Below are 12,609 nucleotides of genomic sequence, written 5' to 3'. Positions count from 1 at the left end.
CTGAGCCAGCGGACCAGTCGACGCTGCTGTTGGACACAGCGATCTGCGAAACTCCACGTCGTGCGTCTCCCGTTCCAACCCCTTCGAGGCGGTCGGCGTCGAGTCCCCCACCCCCCGGGGGGCTCCGCCAAGACCCCTATGGATGGCGCTGCTGGAAGCGGAAGGCCGTCACCCCACCGAGTAGTGACCAGCCAGCCAAGGCCCGGCCTTCCGCGACCGCCCTGGGCAGGGACGCCGCCTGGAGCCTAGCCATCTCCAAGATCAAGGGCCAGTACGCTCGATACTTGTTCGGGGACACCTCGGACACCAGCTCACTGCCGGGAGGCATTCTTGAGGGCAGCTTTAAGAAGTTTCCTGACGGAGTTGAGTGTGCCATCCACGCCATGGAACTACGAGACGGGAAGTTTGGACTTGTGGTGACGTCGCGCCGAGATGATCTCTACAGACAGGGAATACTCTTCGAAGACATGGACAACTACACCATCCACAGAGTACTGAAGATCATCGCCGGTGCCCATTACGTCGAGCTAGCTAAGACCTTGCTAGCCCACCGTTGGAGGAAACTGGTGCCACAGTTCAACGCCAAGCACTTCATCTTTTTTTTTTTTTTTTTTTTTTTTGTAAACAGTCCGACGCACTTTATTTTGGCAGCCCGTCTAAATTGCCCAAATCACCTTAAAATCCTTTCGGTCAAGCAGTCTAATTTTGTTCTTTGGACTTAAATTTTTGTCCAGACATGAGTTGTATGAATGAGCTCATTTTGGCTTTAGGTCTTTGACCTAACTACTAAATTCATATTCCTTTTAGACCTCCGTTCAAAATTATATGTCGAAATTATTCTCTTTTTTTTAATATTATTAAACAGTCCGATCCTCTCTTCTTTCTCTTCTTTATTTTTGGACTGTCCATCTAAAATGCTCCAAATTATATAAATATTCGGCCGAGCAGTCAATTCTTTTTATTTTTGGCTTGTAACTTTTTATTTATTTTTATTTTTTTAATTCTATTAACTTTTTTACTAATAGCTATTTTCAAAATTCTGCCCATTTTCAACTCTATCCTCCCCTCATCCCGAGTCAGGCCACCGATCTTATCGGAGGTCGGACTCTGGATAGGCGTGTTCGAAACCCTAGTGGTATATGGACACGTTGAATTGTTATCTATCTATCTATCTATCTATCTATCTATCTACACATAAGCTACACTCCACATTCATTGCTCTTCATTATTATATTATGCTCTCCACATTCATTATTATACATATAATCTACAAACCAAGTGTATTATCATACGGATACTGTACACGCTGCATTCATTAATATATACTCTGTCAAAAAAGAAAAGCATAGGCGAAATATTCATGGAATTATCTCTTTAATACAAAGTGGCATAATTTTGTTATTTATGATCGTATCACAGTTAAATTTGACATGAGTATGTGCCAATGATCTTGCTATAGACTGACGGCAGTGGAGGCGTTTTTGTCACCAAACAATGTCGCACGAGGGCGCTGAAATCAGTACCTTGTGTGGCCACCAGCAGAAGCAATCACTGCGCGACATCTTCTTGGCATAGACTGAATGAGTCTCTGAATCCGGATACGTAGAATCCTAGCCCATTTTTCCTGTAGTGACAGTTGCGGAAGCGTCTGAGGCTCCGGGTCACGCTGATGTACACGTCTGTCCAGTTCGTCCCATAGATGTTCAATGGGGTTGAGATCTGGCGATCTTGATGGCCATGGCAGCACATTAATGTTCTCATTCTGTAAGAAATCCATTGTTACACGTGCCGTATGCGGCCTGGCATTGTCCTGCTGAAAGAGTTCTCTCTGTCTATCCAAAATGGGAAGCGTGACGGCGAACAATTTCATCCCGGTAGCGTACAGCTAATGAATGGGTAGTGCATGTGGTGTGTATAGTAATGCACAAGTAGTGTAGGTCATATGTATAATAATGAATGGAGAGTGTATATTATACGTATACTAATGAATGGGTAGTGCAGGTGGTGTGTATAGTAATGCACAAGTAGTGTAGGTCATATGTATAATAATGAATGGAGAGTGTATATTATACGTATACTAATGAATGGGTAGTGCAGGTGGTGTGTATAGTAATGCACAAGTAGTGTAGGTCATATGTATAATAATGAATGGAGAGTGTATATTATACGTATACTAATGAATGGGTAGTGCAGGTGGTGTGTATAGTAATGCACAAGTAGTGTAGGTCATATGTATAATAATGAATGGAGAGTGTATATTATACGTATACTAATGAATGGGTAGTGCAGGTGGTGTGTATAGTAATCCACAAGTAGTGTAGGTCATATGTATAATAATGAATGGAGAGTGTATATTATACGTATACTAATGAATGGGTAGTGCAGGTGGTGTGTATAGTAATCCACAAGTAGTGTAGGTCATATGTATAATAATGAATGGAGAGTGTATATTATACGTATACTAATGAATGGGTAGTGCAGGTGGTGTGTATAGTAATGCACAAGTAGTGTAGGTCATATGTATAATAATGAATGGAGAGTGTATATTATACGTATACTAATGAATGGGTAGTGCAGGTGGTGTGTATAGTAATCCACAAGTAGTGTAGGTCATATGTATAATAATGAATGGAGAGTGTATATTATACGTATACTAATGAATGGGTAGTGCAGGTGGTGTGTATAGTAATCCACAAGTAGTGTAGGTCATATGTATAATAATGAATGGAGAGTGGTATCTAATATGTATAATAATGAATGGAGAGTGAATGGATGGAGATTATACGTATACTAATGAATGGGTAGTGCAGGTGGTGTGTATAGTAATCCACAAGTAGTGTAGGTCATATGTATAATAATGAATGGAGAGTGTATATTATACGTATACTAATGAATGGGTAGTGCAGGTGGTGTGTATAGTAATGCACAAGTAGTGTAGGTCATATGTATAATAATGAATGGAGAGTGTATATTATACGTATACTAATGAATGGGTAGTGCAGGTGGTGTGTATAGTAATGCACAAGTAGTGTAGGTCATATGTATAATAATGAATGGAGAGTGTATATTATACGTATACTAATGAATGGGTAGTGCAGGTGGTGTGTATAGTAATGCACAAGTAGTGTAGGTCATATGTATAATAATGAATGAGAGTGATATTATGTATACTAATGAATATACGTATACATATGTATAATAATAATGAAGTGGTATACTAATGTGGGTAGTGGTGGTGTGTATAGTAATCCACAAGTAGTGTAGGTCATATGTATAATAATGAATGGAGAGTGTATATTATACGTATACTAATGAATGGGTAGTGCAGGTGGTGTGTATAGTAATCCACAAGTAGTGTAGGTCATATGTATAATAATGAATGGAGAGTGTATATTATACGTATACTAATGAATGGGTAGTGCAGGTGGTGTGTATAGTAATGCACAAGTAGTGTAGGTCATATGTATAATAATGAATGGAGAGTGTATATTATACGTATACTAATGAATGGGTAGTGCAGGTGGTGTGTATAGTAATCCACAAGTAGTGTAGGTCATATGTATAATAATGAATGGAGAGTGTATATTATACGTATACTAATGAATGGGTAGTGCAGGTGGTGTGTATAGTAATCCACAAGTAGTGTAGGTCATATGTATAATAATGAATGGAGAGTGTATATTATACGTATACTAATGAATGGGTAGTGCAGGTGGTGTGTATAGTAATGCACAAGTAGTGTAGGTCATATGTATAATAATGAATGGAGAGTGTATATTATACGTATACTAATGAATGGGTAGTGCAGGTGGTGTGTATAGTAATCCACAAGTAGTGTAGGTCATATGTATAATAATGAATGGAGAGTGTATATTATACGTATACTAATGAATGGGTAGTGCAGGTGGTGTGTATAGTAATCCACAAGTAGTGTAGGTCATATGTATAATAATGAATGGAGAGTGTATATTATACGTATACTAATGAATGGGTAGTGCAGGTGGTGTGTATAGTAATCCACAAGTAGTGTAGGTCATATGTATAATAATGAATGGAGAGTGTATATTATACGTATACTAATGAATGGGTAGTGCAGGTGGTGTGTATAGTAATCCACAAGTAGTGTAGGTCATATGTATAATAATGAATGGAGAGTGTATATTATACGTATACTAATGAATGGGTAGTGCAGGTAATGCACAAGTAGTGTAGGTCATATGTATAATATGAATGGAGAGTGAATGGAGAGTTATACGTATACTAATGAATGGGTAGTGCAGGTGGTGTGTATAGTAATCCACAAGTAGTGTAGGTCATATGTATAATAATGAATGGAGAGTGTATATTATACGTATACTAATGAATGGGTAGTGGTATAGTAATATATGTATAATAATGGTGAGTGTATATTATATATGAATGGGTAGGTGGTGTGTATAGTAATCCACAAGTAGTGTAGGTCATATGTATAATAATGAATGGAGAGTGTATATTATACGTATACTAATGAATGGGTAGTGCAGGTGGTGTGTATGTATAATAATGAATGGAGAGTGTATATTATACGTATACTAATGAATGGGTAGTGCAGGTGGTGTGTATAGTAATCCACAAGTAGTGTAGGTCATATGTATAATAATGAATGGAGAGTGTATATTATACGTATCTAATGAATGGGTAGTGCAGGTGGTGTGTATAGGAGTAGTGTAGGGTAATGTACGTATATAGTAATCCACAAGTAGTGTAGGTCATATGTATAATAATGAATGGAGAGTGTATATTATACGTATACTAATGAATGGGTAGTGCAGGTGGTGTGTATAGTAATCCACAAGTAGTGTAGGTCATATGTATAATAATGAATGGAGAGTGTATATTTATACGTATACTAATGAATGGGTAGTGCAGGTGGTGTGTATAGTAATGCACAAGTAGTGTAGGTCATATGTATAATAATGAATGGAGAGTGTATATTATACGTATACTAATGAATGGGTAGTGCAGGTGGTGTGTATAGTAATCCACAAGTAGTGTAGGTCATATGAATGGGTAGTGCAGTATAAATGAATGGAGAGAATGGAGAGTGTATATTACGTATACTAATCCACAAGTAATGAATGGGTAGTGCAGGTGGTGTGTATAGTAATGCACAAGTAGTGTAGGTCATATGTATATAATGAATGTATATTATACGTATACTAATGAATGGGTAGTGCAGGTGGTGGTATAGTAATGCACAAGTAGTGTGTCATATGTATAATAATGAATGGAGAGTGTATATTATACGTATACTAATGAATGGGTAGTGCAGGTGGTGTGTATAGTAATGCACAAGTAGTGTAGGTCATATGTATATAATGAATGGAGAGTGTATATTATACGTATACTAATGAATGGGTAGTGCAGGTGGTGTGTATAGTAATCCACAAGTAGTGTAGGTCATATGTATAATAATGAATGAGAGTGTATATTAGTGTATACTAATATATTATGTATACACAATGAATGTAGGTATGTGTATAATAATGAATAGTGCAGGTGGTGTGTATAGTAATCCACAAGTAGTGTAGGTCATATGTATATAATGAATGGAGAGTGTATATTATACGTATACTAATGAATGGGTAGTGCAGGTGGTGTGTATAGTAATGCACAAGTAGTGTAGGTCATATGTATAATAATGAATGGAGAGTGTATATTATACGTATACTAATGAATGGGTAGTGCAGGTGGTGTGTATAGTAATGCACAAGTAGTGTAGGTCATATGTATAATAATGAATGGAGAGTGTATATTATACGTATATAATGAATGGGTAGTGCATACAGTGTAGGTATATGAATGGAGAGTGTATATTATACGTATACTAATGAATGGGTAGTGCAGTATAGTGTAGTAGGTCATATGTATAATAATGAATGGAGAGTGTATATTATAGTAATGAATGGGTAGTGCAGGTGGTGTGTAAGTGTAGTGTAGGTATATGTATAATAATGAATGGAGAGTGTATATTATACGTATACTAATAATATTATACGTATACTAATTAAATGGGTAGTGCAGGTGGTGTGTATAGTAATGCACAAGTAGTGTAGGTCATATGTATAATAATGAATGGAGAGTGTATATTATACGTATACTAATGAATGGGTAGTGCAGGTGGTGTGTATAGTAATCCACAAGTAGTGTAGGTCATATGTATAATAATGAATGGAGAGTGTATATTATACGTATACTAATGAATGGGTAGTGCAGGTGGTGTGTATAGTAATCCACAAGTAGTGTAGGTCATATGTATAATAATGAATGGAGAGTGTATATTATACGTATACTAATGAATGGGTAGTGCAGGTGGTGTGTATAGTAATCCACAAGTATGAATGGAGAGTGTATATTATACGTATACTAATATGGGTAGTGCAGGTGGTGTGTATAGTCCACAAGTAGTGTAGGTATATGTATAATAATGAATGGAGAGTGTATATTATACGTATACTAATGAATGGGTAGTGCAGGTGGTGTGTATAGTAATCCACAAGTAGTGTAGGTCATATGTATAATAATGAATGGAGAGTGTATATTATACGTATACTAATGAATGGGTAGTGCAGGTGGTGTGTATAGTAATCCACAAGTAGTGTAGGTCATATGTATAATAATGAATGGAGAGTGTATATTATACGTATACTAATGAATGGGTAGTGCAGGTGGTGTGTATAGTAATGCACAAGTAGTGTAGGTCATATGTATAATAATGAATGGAGAGTGTATATTATACGTATACTAATGAATGGGTAGTGCAGGTGGTGTGTATAGTAATCCACAAGTAGTGTAGGTCATATGTATAATAATGAATGGAGAGTGTATATTATACGTATACTAATGAATGGGTAGTGCAGGTGGTGTGTATAGTAATCCACAAGTAGTGTAGGTCATATGTATAATAATGAATGGAGAGTGTATATTATACGTATACTAATGAATGGGTAGTGCAGGTGGTGTGTATAGTAATCCACAAGTAGTGTAGGTCATATGTATAATAATGAATGGAGAGTGTATATTATGTGCATTATAATGAACGGGAAGTATAGATTATATCTACTAGTATTACAATGAACGGGATTGGAGATTATATATATAATACTGAATGTGGAGTATAGTTTATATGTATAGCAATGGATGTAGAATGTAGATTATGTGTATTATAATAATAAATGGGGAGTGCAGATTTTATGTATAGGAATGAACAGGGATTGTATGTATCTCACCACTATTGATTATACATTGGTGACAGTACAAATATAAAGCCAAGTACTGACTAAATTATTAACAGTAGGTGCTATATACTACCTGACATGAAGAGAACAGCCTCTGTGACAGGATTTAAGCAAATAAAATTGATACTTCGCCACCTGCAATTTCAATTATCCACTCTCCTAAGCACATGGGCTAATGGAGGGGAGGCTACTCTCGTTAAATATATGTACCACAGGCATAGCAAACAATGGTCTTGCCTATAGCTAAGCAGATATGCATCTGTCAGTTTGATATGCCAAAATCAAGAGGCAATGTTACCCTTCCAATATTCCATAATCATACTGTCAACGTCGCTCACTGGCTGAAATAGCGGTGTGATCCCTTAAGGTTAAATAAGTCAATATGGAGGATTTCTTCAATGATGTTTGACACAGGGTGACACACTTTGATACCTAATTTTGAGGTAACTATGACAGTTACAGGACTCAAAATGTACATGCTAATTGTCCAGATAGGTGGAAATCTGAAACTTATCAGTTTGGGTGATGAATATTTTTTTTCTTTCAATTAAATTACATTTTATTATATTAATATTTTCAAAATTTGTAATTTCACAAATTATAACACGATTCAGCCTGCATTGTACCCGTATCAGGTCATAGGTCATTCTTTTCAATCAGAATGTATCCCTACACCCTGTGACAGCCTCACTTTGAGTATTAAGGCTAATTGAATAAGTCAAAATGGAGGCTTTTTTTCAAAAATACCAGAGGGTAATTTTTTCAAAATGTGATCCTGGGCCAAATGGTGAATGTATAATATGGAATGGGCCTCCCAGACCAAATGGATATGGTGCTATTAAGTTCAAATCACCAATCACAGGCCAGTATCGTACAGTAAATGCTCACAGATTAAGTTTCATGGTCTTTAATAAGGAGATGGACATAGATGGCAGTGACATCAGTCACCTGTGCCATAACCATCTTTGTATGTTTAAAGATCACTTATCTGCTGAGCCACATGCAATTAACAGCTCGCGCATACAATGTGTGAACAGGGATGTCTGTCAGGGACACGGACAATACCCCCCCCCCCCCCCCTGCCTCTCTTGCATCTCAGAATACATAACATATAAGAATGTAAAACAATAACAAAGGTTAATTTAAAGAAATATTTTATGTCATAAAATCACATATAAATATCACATATTAATATCACATGATACATTTATTCAAAAGCATACATTTATTCACATTACTATTTTTTATTGTTTAAAGTCAATCTTCAATGTCTAGGGTTCATGTCCACAGCAGAAATGCTGTCATGCAAACTGATAGTTCCTATATTATATGTATCGCTTGAAAGTTTGTGACAAAAATTACTTTGAATAACTGTGGTCACAGGAGTTGTCTGCTCTTTGACTGTCAATATCTAATAATCCTTTCTTGTAGTCAGCTTGTTGATCTCTGTGCAAATGTTTATATTGTAAGTGATCTCTAATTTTACTTCCTTGCTGGACTAAGTGCCTTTTAACCACCTGTGGATTGTTTTGATATCTTTTTTGATAGTCCGACTCTTTGTCCATCTGAAGCAGTGAACGCCTCACCCGAGCTGACAGTTCGATGCCACAGTACTTGCACTTTTCTATCATCGATGTTCCTGGGGCGTTGTTCAGCCTGTGGATGGTGGATGCAGCTCTCCCAGTCATCGTTCGTGAATAGTTCACATTCTTAGGTAAGGAAACACTGAGAGAACGGTTCGCAGCCTCACATTTCTGTGTGTCTGTATACAGTTTCATTTGCTCTACAGCTGAAATACTTAGTTTAATCTTCAGCAGTTCCAGTACTAACGTCTTGTCATTTTCATTCATATTCAGCTCTGTGATTCTGTGTGTACCCAGGAACATGGATCGGTGCCACCAGTTGTTCGCTATTCCTCCACTGCAGACGACCGAGTACCGCGAAGACTTTGAACAGTCACCACCGTAGCACGAAAGTGTCGATTGCAGGACCTTTGGTAAGTCTCGTTTCAGTACACCGATATTACCAGTGTGTAGTTTCATCAGTTCTTTAAGAATTAAACTGCACCTTGCTTTCATATCCTGGCTGAATACCTTCTGTGCTTCACGCTTTTGTTCACGGGTGGACCCAGTAAACATGTCGGGACTGAAGTTAGCTTTGTGACCGCTGCACTTTCCACATTGGATCTAGAAGTTTCAAAGCACTATCAACTCCAGCAGATGATCTGGAATCTCCATCTGTTGTGACGTATTTTATGAGAATACCTTGTAGAGCCAAGTCTGTTCCGATATCTTTTCCCATCTCGTATTCCGACAGCGGAGCAAATGGCGGCAAGTTTGCTGTGCAGTCAGGATGACCACCGGGACACGTCACGTGAATACCTTTGTTTCTTAACCAGGCTCCGGTCCAACAAAGTTTATTCTGGAAGCAGGCACTTACAATGAATTTTCTTTCAGTCATTGTTTCACACGCAAGTCCTATAGCTTGTGATGCATTCTGGCCCGGTTTCTTCCGACTTGTTATTGTCGTGGAGTTGTATCTCCCATCCATGGCTATGTTAATTTCATCACGTTCATTTCCACGTTTCATGTTAATGTCTTTCAGTAGCTCCACTTTTTGTGCCATATCTTTTTCATTTCGATCTGTTACAGCCGTTGATACCTTGTATGATGTTCTCTGCATGCTGCTCCGACACGGTGGTGGAATGTCCATGCCTGCCAATAGCACTCTCGCTCTCGTATTGCCGACGGGAGTATCTTGGAGACCGATAGCAAGACCCACATTAGTTTTTGCTGCATTTGGGCCAGGTTTATTTGTCTTCACCTCATTGTACAATTTGCTTTCAGGAGCAGTGAAGTCACAATTCACACAGTGTAGTGTGACTTTCCAACAAAGACCCCACTTAACCTCTTTTAATATTTGCATTTCAGGCTCGTCGCACTCAGGGGAAGCTGTCGAGTGGTATCTGAAAGCTGCATTCCATGCATCTACCATTCTGTCATTGTCCATTATTCTCATGCCTTCTTTGTCTTTACACTGTTGTTCTTCTTTCATTTCAGATGCAGTACATGTACTCGTAATGGGGCGTAGCAGGCGGACTGGCTGTGACGCACCTTCGCAATCTGGAGTGGATACGGTGGCTGAAGTGGGACTCGACTTCGTGACCAAGGCAAACTCGTCTATATTCATCCGGACTACTGGTCGCAACTTCTCAGTGTGAGATTCTGGACTTGCATGTTCATGCAGCAGAGTTTCAGCCTTATTCCAAGGTGCATGTCCCTTCTTGAACTGTGTCTTTCGTCTTGTATTGCCTTCCATGGATGTGACTCGTAGTGTATAAAACAGTGAAATACTTGTTGTGGTATGCATGTCCACCCTTAGATATATATATCAGTTCATGTGTGATGTCACTTTCAGTTCTGATACATTAAAACATTTCAATGCAGTGGCAGTTGACAGCTTTTTTTGTTCACTGTATATTCTGTACTGCATCTTTATAGGTTCTAATAGACCAAATCAATTCCTATTGCCGATAATGTTAACGTTTACTAATAAAACTGATATAAGCAGCGTTTCAACACACCCAGTAACTACAGCAATAGAAAGTGTGGCACCTCACATCTAATCTACCTGCAAGAAAATGGGGGGGGGGGGGGGGGGTCACGTATCATTTAAGAGATTTAATTAATGTTTTTAATGGCAACCGTCATTTTTGCTGAAAATTGCACTTCCATTTTGGGGGGTGCCCCGCATTAGTTTCAACCTCTGGTATGTACTGCATAACAACTGTATGACAAATAAAAGTGTATTTATTTATTGTCAATGGATAATAGTATTTGCACAAATAATCAATGTCACATATTACTACCAATCACACCCACAGCTGCTTTTACTCCGTAAATGTTTGACGGTGCATGTCGAACTTTGACACGGAACTCTCTTCTTTGGTACTATGCAACCTGCAGGCCGGTGCCATTTCCTCTGCATTCAGGTGTGACCTGTTACGGTGTGCAGACACCTTGCTAATTACCCTCACCAGAATGACACTCGAGCAGTCCCTAATTTGTAATTGGCATATGTTGACTGTGTGCAGTATCCAAAATTTTACAGTTTTAAAGTTTACATTTTTTTTAAAAAGAGAACTTTGTGGGATTTTCTTTTTTGAAAATGTATCAATTTAAATTAAATTGAATTTTGTTTTTGAAAAAATCATATTCCTGCCAACTGCTATATTTCAATTGCAGAGAACACAATAAGGAGCAAGTTTCTTTTTGTTGTTCAGAAAAATGTCTGTAACTTTTAAAGTTATTGCATAATTACTAGTCCACTATTTGGAATAATTTGACGCAGATTGCCGCCTTTTGCGGCACAGGCAGTCCCCCATTTCACAGGCTCCAATAGCCATATTTGGTATCAAATATTCTTTTTATTGCCTGTATGCAACTTGACATATGTATTTAAATGCCATATGTGAGTTTGAGTGTCATGGTGAAAACAATTTTGGTCTGATAATCAGGCATCAGACTAGAGTTATCCACCCATTTGGTTGTCCAAAATACGGAAACTAATGCGAGAAAATATAGTTTTCTTGTTATGTGATTAATGGCTGGGGAGCTGCTTTGTATACTGGATTGTTACACTGGGTTTGACAGGTAAGAGGATGCAGTTAGTGAATATGTGCACTTGGTTTTTACACTGGATACTGCATAATGTCCCCCAGAGCACATTGAAGTCATGCAAAATTTGTGTAAAATGCACAGAAATGGGTGTGATTCGGTCCCTTAGCCCACGTGTGTTTGTTTACTTTGATATAACGCGGAAAAGAGCTGGACAACAGAGGTCGTCCTTTCGAGTGTTCACTGGGCCCAGGCAGGTAATGTTTCCTGTGAAATGCTAATGGCCTGGTGAAATTAATAAAAGTGCTACAGCCACTGGGGCTACATGAGAATACATAGTGAAATTAATTGTGGTCTGAGGCCTGATATAGTAGGATGTTTGACACAGGGTGACACACTTTGATACCTAATTGTGAGGTAACTATGACAGTTACAGGACTCAAAATGTACATGCTAATTGTCCAGATAGGTGGAAATCTGAAACTTATCAGTTTGGGTGATGAATATTTTTTTTCTTTGAATTAAATTCAATTTTATTATATTAATATTTTCAAAATTTGTAATTTCACAAATTATCACATGATTCAGCCTGCATTGTACCCGTATCAGGTCATAGGTCATTCTTTTCAATCAGAATGTATCCCTACACCCTGTGACAGCCTCACTTTGAGTATTAAGGCTAATTGAATAAGTCAAAATGGAGGCATTTTTTTCAA

The 12,609-nt window shown here is 38.0% G+C and overlaps 2 long non-coding RNA genes across 2 annotated transcripts in view; both read left to right on the top strand.

Annotated features, from left to right (window-relative positions):
* Positions 1–10,722, top strand: part of LOC121367202 — a 33,170-nt gene extending 22,448 nt beyond the window's left edge. Inside the window, exon 2 of the long non-coding RNA XR_005957346.1 lies at positions 10,337–10,722. This is a non-coding gene — a long non-coding RNA (uncharacterized LOC121367202). The remainder of the gene's footprint in view (positions 1–10,336) is intronic.
* On the top strand, positions 8,001–9,193 carry LOC121367203. The gene is made up of 3 exons (XR_005957347.1): positions 8,001–8,030; positions 8,826–8,991; positions 9,134–9,193. It is a non-coding gene; the product is annotated as an uncharacterized LOC121367203 (long non-coding RNA).
* Positions 10,723–12,609: the final 1,887 nt, after the last annotated feature.

The sequence above is a fragment of the Gigantopelta aegis genome, unplaced genomic scaffold (assembly GCF_016097555.1).
Source record: "Gigantopelta aegis isolate Gae_Host unplaced genomic scaffold, Gae_host_genome scaffold1913, whole genome shotgun sequence".
NCBI classification, from domain to species: Eukaryota; Metazoa; Mollusca; class Gastropoda; order Neomphalida; family Peltospiridae; genus Gigantopelta; species Gigantopelta aegis.
Note: the sequence above shows the minus strand (reverse complement) of the source record. Positions and strands in the feature narration are given on the sequence as shown.